The sequence below is a fragment of the Onychostoma macrolepis genome, chromosome 05 (genome assembly GCF_012432095.1).
Source record: "Onychostoma macrolepis isolate SWU-2019 chromosome 05, ASM1243209v1, whole genome shotgun sequence".
Taxonomy (NCBI): domain Eukaryota; kingdom Metazoa; phylum Chordata; class Actinopteri; order Cypriniformes; family Cyprinidae; genus Onychostoma; species Onychostoma macrolepis.
In genome coordinates, this window is record NC_081159.1 from 12,725,244 (window position 1) to 12,737,709 (window position 12,466).

General features: G+C 37.1%; 1 protein-coding gene across 1 annotated transcript in view; it reads left to right on the forward strand.

Annotated features, from left to right (window-relative positions):
• fam222ba (family with sequence similarity 222 member Ba) overlaps positions 1-12,466 on the forward strand; it is a 40,242-nt gene continuing 27,776 nt past the window's right edge. The window contains 1 exon segment of the mRNA XM_058775297.1: positions 1-164. The gene's annotated coding sequence lies outside the window, so the exon portion shown is untranslated.

Genomic DNA, 12,466 nt, shown 5'->3' on the forward strand with positions numbered 1-12,466 from the left:
ATAGACGCTACTGCTCAATCTGGTGTAGGTGTCTGCGCGGCTGCCCGTGTTGAATTGGCCACTTTCTGTCGCGGTCCAGGGGATCTTTAACCATGCATTTCGGTCTTGTGGATTGGAGCTAAATGATTGCGTCGAATGTCATCCGTAAATAACTCGATCCCGGGGTAAGATTAAAGCTTAATGTGTATTAGTAGACTTGCCGTATTTTATTCTTGACCATATGTTGTGATCTCCGACCGTGTTGCGTGTTTTCATCAGAGGATTTCATGCAGTCAGCAGACTCTTGGCAGCACTGAGCTTTTCCCATCTGTGTAACTGGCAAACAACATGAATCACTGGCATAAACATTCCTGCATTGCATGCTCAGTGAATTGTTATTGTAATGCAAAAGTTTAGCTTTAACATATTTTGAGGATGACCTATGTAAACATAAATGGAATGTGAAGAATACCTAGAGCATCATCGGTTCTGAGACATTTGCTGTTGGTTTGTGTGTTCACGTGCTTTTCTTTTTTTCATGAATTATTTTTAACCAGTCTTAAAAGCGCAATTACCTAAGGCTAGAGAGTGTTTATTTGATTTACGGCTCCGGTATCTTGTGCTCACTCAGTTAAACCCGGAGCTTGACATTAGTTACCCACTGAGTGCAGTTTTATATCATTGCGCTGTCTTCTGTCTGCCCTACATTTTCCAAAGGCTGGATAATTAAATTTCAGACTCCTATTTCCAGAGAAACACGGTCTCCTATTCTCAGTACAATTATCGAGCGTGGTGAAGGATCATTTTGACATCTGGGTGTAACGTTTCTCTTCTTCTATGAGGAGCCATTATGTGATTTGGCTTTTTGAATGGATCACGGGGGCAGTGCTTAAATATGCATGCCTACTCATACATAAAAACATTTTCACTCCTGCATTTGTTCCTTCTGCAGTCATAAAATCCACAACTTTTTGTAATTTTTTTTTTTTTTTTGTCAGAGTAACTAGTCTTTATTTGGCTGATCCGTTTTTCATTCATTAGACACTTTATGCATATCATACAGAATACCAAGAATCAAAAAATATATCATACAGAATATGCATATTAATATTTAGTGGCATGCATAGCTTAAGGCTTTGGCTTTTTTTGTAAACATCTACATTGGCAGAGAATACATGTGGTAACCAAACGTTTGTTTGACACACATTACTCCATATTAGTTGTTTATAGAGCTGTTGTATAAAAATAATAACACAATCTTGGTTTAGTACTGAATATCAACACTGCTAAGTTTACCCGTGGCCTCATATGACGTGATAGTTTTATGATATCTTTGATTTTGAAAGTGCAAACACCATAAAAATGAAAGATTTTTGGGATCTAGTTTTAGAAATTTGTACATAGATACTTGACACAAACCTTAAGAATGGTGGCAATCAACTAATGTAAAATTATGAGCTCTTAACAGCACAACACAACAAATAACTAACAATAACAAAACAATAATCCCATGACAGTAACCAATAACCATATAATGTGTTCAAGCTGCAATGCATGCTGGGAATTCACAGACCCTTAACATTTTAGCAATATTGTTCAATTTGTTTTTTTGTCAATTTTTGTCAATTTGTTCAACTCTGTTTGACTAGTTGGGGCAACATTAGGGAGAATTCGGTTGGCCTAGCATAGGTTTTTATGCAGTTTTAAGAACCCTAATTCACAAATCTTAGTATTCATTAATCATAAGTCACGCAAACTTGAAAATATGTAGTTGTTTTTTTTTGTTTTTTGTTTTTTTACAGTGAATTTTTGCTCAAGCGATATTGCTTAAATGTCATGTGATTATCCATTGTGTAGTCAGTAACCTTTGCTAATGGAATAGCCATGTGGTCACGGTGTTAAAATATCTCCAGGTGCTTGGTTTTGCAACGCATGGCAACCTGCTAATGCATTTGATAATTAACGCATTCCTCTATGAGTGTGCATGGAGGGCTTATGGCTGCATTCTCCTCTTTAAGTGGTTTATGTTTAATTGACCTGCCTTTGCTAAGCAAGAGGTAAATAGAGAGAGAAAGAGTATTTGACTTTAAGGGGTTAATGTTTACAATTAATGGTAAGATAGACTCAGTCATTACAGAGCAAATGCCAAACGTGGTAACCTGTTTTTTTTTTCATTTTATGAATACCATAAATTTGTCTTATTCCAGAAAGAGATATGCCTTGCTGCTTTTGTAAGCTGGAGAGAGATAATGAACATTTCTGACCATGTGATTATCACTGACCATATTTTATTAAATAGTTTTGTGGTATATGCGGTCACGAAGTTGTATTTGAAGATTCAGGCATGAGGAATGTCACAATCTGCAATCATGTGATTTTTTTTTTTTTTCTCCTGGGTGTTGGTTCAAGTCCTTTGCCTTTGAGGCTCAGTGTCATGTTGTAAATACTGACAGTAATTGCTGTGAGAGACACAGACAATCTTGCGATTTTGAATATCAGTTGAACGAGGTCCAAATGGACAGATTTCTCAACTGAAGGACGAGCAATCACAGCTTGTGAGTCAGCAGATGACAAATTACAGCGCAAGTGATTGAGAGGAACCCAAGTGGCAGTAGTTCTTCACTAATGATGATAACTTATGGGCTGTGTGTTCGTCAGAACCTGAACGTGGTGATTTGTGAGATCAATTTAAAGGACAGTTTCAACCCAAAATGAAAATTTGCCTAAAAACTCAATGTCTTGTGAAGTGAAAACCTGTGAGTTTGTAAAAAATCTAATCCATTATTCGGATGTTTTTAACTTCAAAATGTTGCTTCCAGTTAAAATAGCAGCCTTTTACTAAATGTAATTTTTCCAGTGAAAATTAAATTGTCCAGTGAATTTCTACATTTAAAAGTACATTTTTAGCAGATTTTGCGTGAACTTTTCCTTTAACACATTGATCTTCTGCATTTATGTGCATCTATTAATGAGTTTTCAAACACAGAGAAAGTTTCTGAATTTCTGAGATTCTGAATTTTGTTTATCAGTTGTTAGTTTAATAGTTAAATCTTAGTTCAATCTTTAAAAAAGGCATTGTTAAAAACCACTGTTAAAAACCAAATGAAAATGACTCTTTCAACCTTGTTCCTAATTATATAACAGCATTTATTTGGCTTGCAAGAGAGCCTGATCGAGCTTGCCGATCAAAGCTTGCACATCCAGCCTGTGTGTGTTTGTGGTGTGCATGTTCATTTGCACAGCTGTTTTCCACTGCACATTAGTTGGAGAAAAATGCATGTACGCAGGTCTGTGTCTCATCTCTTTCCCCACCTATTGAGAGTGAGAGTGAAACACCCAGCTGTTAAACCAGGCCACACACACACACTCACACTCTTTTTCAGTTCTCAACATCTTTAGTTACACTAGAGCCATAAAGCCTCACTGCCGTCTCTCTCCCGTGCCTGCCCTTTATATCGCTTCAAACAGACCAGATCTCTCTTTTCCTGCACCCTAAAGCAAGCAGCTGTGGCCTGACTCATAAAATCCCTTTGTATGAGGGTAAACTGCAGGTCTGAAGAGATCAGCTGAGAAAGAGACTCAGATAAGCCTGTTAGATGAGAGTGAGGAGCCTGATGTCATTGAGGCCAATTGGGCCGTATGCTTTTACCGGACAGGTTTAGGTTGTCTTACAGGGCCTCAATGATTGGTATGTCAATTTTCTGTTTTGTTTACAACTGGATTCGGTTTGTTGGCTATCCAGTTGAGGGTAGATAAAGCATAGCAGTCTGTGTGAAAGAGATTTGTACCGGGGTTTATATAGCTGCTAACTGCGTTTGTGGTAGTGTTTGTGTATTTTGCCAAGCTAGCGTTACTATAAGTTTCAGAAAGTTTAAGTAAAATTTCTATGAATTAGCACAGAGGACAAGGGAATAACTTTTATAATGTGTACTTTGTGTAATAGCGTAACTGCGCTCAGTTCAGCACTAAATTGACCGCAGTCATGCCTGAAACAGGATTTGCAGGAAATGAAGTGATTGATGAAGTTATGCTGGAACTGATAGCTTTGAACCATCCATATGGAAACCTTGAAATTTTTATATGGTGACGGTGTCATGCATTTAAAAAGCAGTAATACATCTTAAAACTGTTTTCATTGCTCATTTGTAATGTATTCTTAGTTTAACCAGTTAATTTTTCTCACTTGTATAAAACGAATTTTATGATTTTCAATTGTAAAATATACCAAAAAAGTTAATTAGCAACCCATATGCAGTCAAAGGTTTGCCATCGATAAACGTATTTTGTGTGAGAAGTGGTTAATATGAGTTCTAAAGTTTATAATGACCAATCATTTATTTAGGCACCATTGACACAGTGTTTGCTCAACCAGGAAGATCAGATAGCATCAGAAAGTCATGAGGCATGACACTGTTCAAACACAGGACCGTAATGTTTTTGTCATTTTTAGATAATAGACATTGTCACGTGGCAGTAAGTATGCTGCAGGGATGAAAGCTGATTGTAGCCACTGAAACCTGGTTTAAACACAACTGCCAAACAAAAAGCGTATTTCATGCCACATTGCATGATAAATACTTCCATGATATATTTAGATACACTAGATAACTACACAAACAACAGTTTTAGCGTTCATTCAAAATTTCTTATTCAGTTTGCAACACAATGTTTTATGACTAATACCAGATTTGGGATTTTGTAACATATATTGTGCATTCAGATCAGCTCAATTCAGTCTCAGTTTTAGCTATAAAAGCTAAAAAAAAAACCCTGCAGTTTTAGCTATAAAAGCTGTAAAATCTTTTTTTTTTATTAGTTTTTTTAATTAGTCCAATTAGATTAAAATAAATTAACATAATTCTCAGTGGTGTTTTATTCTGTTTCATAAAAACAAATACTAGAATAATGAATGTACATTATCAAAAGCTTCATTTCAGTAGATCAGTAGTCACACTACGTCTCACCAATCTGAGGTTTAAGCCTAGTATAATGTGCCAAAACAATTCCCTAATCAAATATTTTTTTCTGTGTATCAGGACAGTTTAACTAGAGATTTCCATGTCTTGTTCTCTAGAATAAAACAGGAAATTCTTAAATGTCAACTGCCTAAATATGACAAACAACAGACAAACACAGCCTGTCTCCCTTTTAGCATGGAAGTAGAGTTACTATGGTACCTGTAAAAGGGAAGTGTGTGCATGCATGTGTCCGAGTGATATGGCCAGTATGATGACACCTATTCTACAGCAGGGATTAGATCTGTATTTTGGTGTGTGTGTCTCATGCTGTAGAACAGGAACGTGTTTATCCCCCCTGTCTGTGCATCTGTCTGTAAGTTGAGCAGTAGGGCAGCAGTCATCTGCTCTTATCTGTTTACGGCTCTAGATAAGACCTCTGGAACGGGATATCTGACCCTCCCTTCTGTCTCTGCCCTGCTGCATAATGAGGGTTTGCTTGGCAAATTGCATATCTGTCCAGTGTAATCTGAAAAGATGCCATTAGCATGGCAGCGCTCTCATCTCCTGCTTGGGTGCCAGGGTGGCCTGCTGCGTGTTGGCACCTCCGAGGTCAGGCAACGCTGAGCTGTAGTCGTGAAGAGATGAAAGTGTGATCTGCCTCCAACTGGAGGGGGCAGAGGGCAGAATCATGTGACGGAGAAGTCCATTTTGAACTCAGAAGTGTCTCAAATGGGAGTTTTAAAGTGCTAGTGTTTGTTTTTAACTTTCACCTCACCGTTAAACGGAGTCCATGTAGTTGTCTATTATACGGAATAGTTTTTAGCTTGCCTAGAATACAATGATATTCTGTTTTCTTCAATCTATTATTATATTATTATTGATCAAATTCAGATTGTATTTGTCATACACACAACCATACATGTATGTGAAGGGAACCCTTTAAGAAATTTAAAAAGTGCTAAAAAAAACAAAACAAAACAAACAAACAAAATCTATAATATAGATTATTAATGATATAAATAATAGAATAATATAAATAATTGAAATAGTCATTTGGTTGTATTTAATTAAAAATCATTTAATCTTTTCTGCATTCATTTGTAGCTCCATCTTTTCTAGAAAGCTGTCGAATGCCACATTTTTACACAAGTCCTCTGGGTTTTCATACATTTGAGGCATTTTAATGTTTTGTTGACAGTCATTTTGATATGCTTATTCATCTTCATCCTTCTTCCTTCCTTTGCCAATCATGCTGATTTGCATGCACGCAGATAGCCGCACTTCTTAATGAGAGACAGACAGATTGACACAAATCTGGCATATTTTGCAGTTGTTTTGCACAGGAGCTATAATTTATGGTTTTCTGTGTTTGCCAGATTCCCATTTTAATGTATTAAACTCTACAGAAAACACATGGACCTGTCTCTCTCTCTCTCTCTCTGTGTGTATGTGTGTATGTGTGTGTGTGTGTGTTTCATCTGTGTTCTATGCTCTTTTGTGTGTGTTATTGAGACAGGAATAATAAATTGTGAAGTCATAGTACACTGAGATGACAGGATGATGGGATAGCTGATTCCTCATGGAACAGAGAAAAATATGGCGAAACATCAAAAGGTTAATGTCAGGTTACATGGAGCAGATTGAGTCAGCTGACAGTCAGAGAGATACAGAGGCGGGGAGGGGGTGTGTTGTGGATATTTGGCATGTCTGTTAAATTTTATCATGCCAGCCTCTGCTCTGCCGCTCATAAAAGCTCTTTGATGAATGTTCTTTGCCACAGGCGAGCACTTACTGTCAGCTCTTGCCATTGGTTGCCTTGTTATCAGAGGCCGTCCCCATTGGCTGATGAAGTTCTACAGCCCCCTCAGGTCAAACTCAAGGCTGTCACACCAGTCAGGCCAACATCTTTTCACAGAAATTATTTAAAGAGATTCAGAAAAATGAGCGGAAATCTAAGATTGTGCATTTCTTTTGGATCTCTTGATTTTTTTGCAATTTCTTTCTTTCTTTGTGTTCTTTTATTCTTCATGATAAAACTGGAAAACGTAGACTTGTTTCTCTTTGTTATCTTGTGTTGGCTATGGTATACTGGCATTAATTAACTACAACAATCATCATTTTACAAATTATGGTACCTGACCTACATGGCAACGTGCTGTACAATTCATCAGTTTCTGTGACTTAAATAATAAAAGTTAATGTCTGAGATTCATAAATTTTCATTTCAACTCAGATCCAGATGGAATGAGCAAAATATCATAAATATTGTAGGTGTTTTTATCACTGTAATGATATGCTATATATATATATATATATATATATATATATATATATATATATTACAACAAAGTTATAGACTTGTGTTCTTTGTTTCTTCATTTAGCATGTTTTCGTTTATCCAAATTGACTTTAGACCATTGAACCATTCATCATTACATAAATAACTGTCTAGTTTTCAATAGGCTAGTTAGCTAAATGCTTGAAATGAAATGAAAATGTAAGGGAACTCATATTTTTTTTATTTAACTTGATGTAGGCTATGGAAACCAGAAGATAAGATTATTCATAAATGAGTGATAAGTCTGGCATCAGTACAAAAGCATCTTCAAATTATGTAACACATTATATAAAAAAGTAAAGTGTGGAAAAAGTTATTGCAGAGATTTGCGTTTCTCATATTTTGTTTGCGTGTGTATTAACCACACAAGAATGTTAGATTGATTGGAACTTGCTAAACTGTTTAGTCATTTGTATGTCAATCCATGCTGTGTTAATTTTTTGCCTTTGATTTAGTATTGAAACCAAGATACCAGATAGCAAAATTTTGGTATTGATCCAACCCTATTTGCCACACATCTTGTAGTGCTGATCCTGTTAAAAAGCATGTCTGAGGATTAGTGCTGTGTTTCTGTCAAATATCTCATTTTACTTCCAGCTTATAGTTTTTTCTGACTAACTACTTTCTCTGTAGCCATGTTTTGTGTGTGCATATACTTATTGTAAGGTAAAAGGAGAATTGACCTGGATATCCTGTGAAAACCCTTTCATTTCGCACCATTATGTGAGTGTGTGTTTGTTTAGCGTGTATGTGTGTGCAAATTTCAGAGCGTGTGTGTTATTTCAGCACGAGGGATCCAGAGCAGAGAATAGGAGCCCTTTATGTGGCTAGTGAATCAGTGCTCCTGTTAAGACCCATTGTTGAGAATGCTGAATACTGAATGTTGAATGCTATCTCTGCACAGGCCGAAATAGACAGATGACATTATTCCTGTGCTAAAAAGATTGAAGCGGAAGGGATTGCTTTAACCACAATGTTTATTTTTTTATTTAGGTAAAGTAGGAGAGAGGGCAGGCATGAATAACGGGGCTTGTATGTAATGGGGAGAGAGGAGGTGAAGGGTAAACGTTGACCTTCAGTGGGCCTGAGTGAAAGAAGTCATTCTGAATGGATGTTTGTGTTCAGAGCTGAAGCAGCGTGTGCTTCGTGTTCGTTCTGAAAGTGACTTCTGACGCGCTAGATTAACCTCAGCACCGTTGGACATTTGAGACAGGTCCATCTCTCTTTCACGTGTTTGTGAGATTGGATTCGGTGTGTGAGAGATGGGGGTTCAGCCTGACATATTACCCGTGTTTCTTGGTCTGTTTGTTGTGAGCAGTTTTGGGCAGGATGTTGTTTAGTGTGTGACTACCAAGCATGATAGTTTGTGTATCGGAGTCTAACTTAAAATTGAGAGTTATTACTTTGACCACAGGCTGGGGTTATTGATCTGGTAATCTCTGCTGCAGTTCCTGAAGTAAGCATTAAAGTAATCTGATTATCTTCATGCACATGCGCACAGTAATTACTACCTCACTGAAAATGCTATGTATATGTCAGTAAGATTTTTTTTAAAGAAATTAATACTTTTATTCAGTGACATCGAAGACATTTGTAATGTTACGAAAGATTTCTTTTTCAAATAAATGCTGTTTTTTAAAATTGTATTAATCAAAGAATGTGGAAAAAATCTATCATGGTTTACAGAAAAATATTAGTTACGGTTTTCAAACTTATTTCAACATTCATGATAAGAAATATTTTTGAGCATCAAAACATTAGAATGATTTCTGAAGGATCATGTGACTTTATGTGATCATGAAGATTGGAGTAATGATTGCTTTGCATCACAGGAACAAATGACATTTAAAAAAAATATTACAATAAAAACAGTTATTTTAAATTGCAATAATATTTCACAATATTACATTTTTTACAGTATTTTTGACCCCAAACCTTTGAGTGGTAGCGTGTGACTGAATGAATGAATGATATTTGTATGTTTTATGTAGAAATAAGTCATTATTGTTAAATTCTATTGTTAAATCGACCTATGCAACATAAACAAACAAAACTACTGAGTGCACTTTTAATTCTTGAAACTTTTGATTTTCATAATTGGCTAGTTGGAGAGTTTTCTGAATTTTAAAGCTAAAACAAAAAATGGGAATTTTACTTATGCAATTATTTGATCAAACTGGCCCATTCCATTCCGTCTCTTCACCTTGTCTTCAGCTCGCCTACATTTCTTTAACAAGATATTCATCCTTCATGCGCCTTTCTGGGCCCTCAGACCCTCATAAACTTTCTTTAAAAAGTCAACCGTTGTGACAACTGTCAGGCCACATCTAGATCTGTTATCTAGAATGAGGGTTTATTAAATACGAGCTGCAGGCTAACTAACGTCTCTGTTTACTAGTCTGTCCGCAGCACATGGTCTCACTTTCTCAGCTACCTAATCCAGGAATGTGTCTTTATGCTGGATGAACTCAACTGAAGAGATCACATTGCCCCGTAATGACAGGTCAGAGTTGACGAGTGGATAGCCGAGTGCAGAATCAGGGTGCTGTAACACAGGGCTTGATGCCTTTGGCTGAGACAGTTTGTTCGGGATCAGTGGCGATGTTTTGCTGAGTTTATCAGGGATGTTCTCTCAAACAGAACGTGTAGCCCGAGGGAAGGGCAGAATGAATTGGGCTAACTGCTCCTCTTAATGTTGTTTCAAGTGTAAACAGAACGGTTTTAAAATGATTTGCTCCACAGATAATGTTAGTGATACAGTTGAGTTGTGTTAGTGGACATTATTGTGTTGTGGTTAAAACTTTATGCGACTTTAAACCTGAAATGTTTGGAAAGATTAGCCTCAATATAGATGCGTTGATTTTTCTCTCCAGTTGCATTTTGTGATGTATACATTACAAAAGGCTGGTAATATTATTTAATTAATCTCCTATGCTCATAAAGACTACATTTATTCGAGCAAAAATACAGTAAGAACCGTAATATTGTGAAATAGTACTACTATTTAAAACCATTATATTTTAATATTTAAAAATGTTATTTATTCCTGTGATAGTAAAGTTGAATTTTCAGGTCAAGTCATGTGATCCTTCGGAAATCTATTTCTAATTCTATCATGCAAATTTTCTGTTCAAGAAACTTTTTTTTATTATTATCATTGTTGAAAACAGTTGTGCTACTTAATATGTTTGTGGCAACAACTATTTACATGTGTATAATTGCCGTTAGCACAGAAAAACAAATCCACACTTTCTGAAATGTAATAAAATATGGTTAAAATTAAAGTTTTGAAGATGTTTTAACAAAGGAAGCAGCTATTAAAATTCTGTACAGATGAGCTGATAACTATTTGGTGTTATGTTATGGCTGATAATCATTAGATAAGTGATATTTTTTTTCTAAACTAATTATCCAATTGAAAATAAAACATTTTAAATGCTTCAAGTGAATGTAGACATAACAATAAATCAATGTAAAAACATGGATAGCTATTTTGAGATTTGCTAAAGATTACATTTAACTGTTAATTATTAGCGTTTTTAAGGATTAACCCATATTACTATTAAGTGAATGTCCATTGCAGAAACTGTAGATCTTGAGTATCGTCAGGATCTCATAGCAAGTCAAAAAAGATTCTGGGGCCACATCCTTCATAAGCAGGTTTCCAGAAATATTCACTTTGTAGATGTCAACATGCCAAGCCAATAAATCAGGTGTGTTTTCTGAAGGTGGCGTGACGTGAGACCTTCTGTAGCCTTTTGTGCCTCCCGCTGATTTATCAAGGCAGCTCAGTGGTTATCAATCTAGCACAGGATCAGACATGGGCCTGGCTCTGAGGACGGTTCGCTCCTGTGTGCAGGGAAGAGAAAGAGAGAGTTGTTCGCAGAAGCAGGTGCAGAGAGGTGCGCTGACAGACATGAGGGAGGCTTAATATCCTGTCAAAAGACAAAGGTGCCTTCTAGGCTTCTGCTGTCCTCCCTTGAAATCTTGCAAAAACAAGTTGATCCGGTGAGCTTTATAAAACGCCAGTGTGCCACTAATGCATATAAGAGATACAAAAGCTACACAAGCACGCATGCACAGGCACAAAGCTCTCGTCTGAGAAGTGTAGTGCTTGGGTCAACGAGTGTATGAGTAGCTACGGGGGCAAGCGGAGACCTTTTGTCAGGCGTCTCTCAGCGATCAATGACGAGTACACCTTCAGCCATTTCCCTCTTTTGTGCAAGAGACCGGAACGTGGGGTTACTTGAAGAAACCGTCCATTAGCAGAAGGTCTTTTGTGTGTGCTTGTTGATGCTAACTCTGTTTGTTTTGTGCTTGCATGCATACGAATGCGGTTTTGAAGTAGCCTATAGTGTTTTCGAGTCGGCTTGGAGCATATAATGTGGAGTTGTGTGATGAAAAGCCATCCATGTGACCTAGTTTCTGAAATGCGGCATAGCCTGGCTGGCAGTGAGTAAGACCTACACGGGCAGCATTACAGAGCTTGATTGAAGAGGATGAGAGGGAGCTGAGTGTGTGTGCGCACACTAGAGAATGTGTGTGTCTGCATTCAGTCACGGTTGGGCCATTTGTCTTCCTGTAGCTGATGTCTCAGGGTCTCATTGCATGCTGACTGTCCCTCTGTAGTGGCTTCCTGTAATTAATAGGGGCTCCTGCCCGAAGTCATCCGAGAGCAGGTGTTTCTGTGAAGTGGAGTAGTGTTATCTCCGTGACCCGACAAATATTCATCCTCCCATATCAATGAACACGCTCGGCCTCCATCCACAAATCAACCTCAGTTCAGTGACAACAGCAAAGGAGAACGCTTATTAGTGGTGCTCACTAAGTGGTGTCATATCTAAGGACCGGAATGTCATAGAGACTCGTGAGTGGGATCTTTTGACTCGGGACACTCATAAAACCTGCCGTCTGCATAGTTACACACTATAGCATACTACTAGTCTACAGCAAGTAACACATTGGATTAAAATGAAAAGTAGAAAAATGATTTTCCTATAAAATGTACTCCATTGCTAATCTTTGTTTTATTTACCTCAAAATTATTTACTTTGGAGAAGGCATATTTGGATGCAGGAATAGACTCATTTTTAATTTGGCTCAAAGATAACATATTTCCATATGTCATTCATGTCCTGTGGATTTAGTCTTTCAGTTATTAGCCATGAAATCTGTAGGCTTGATTTACCCT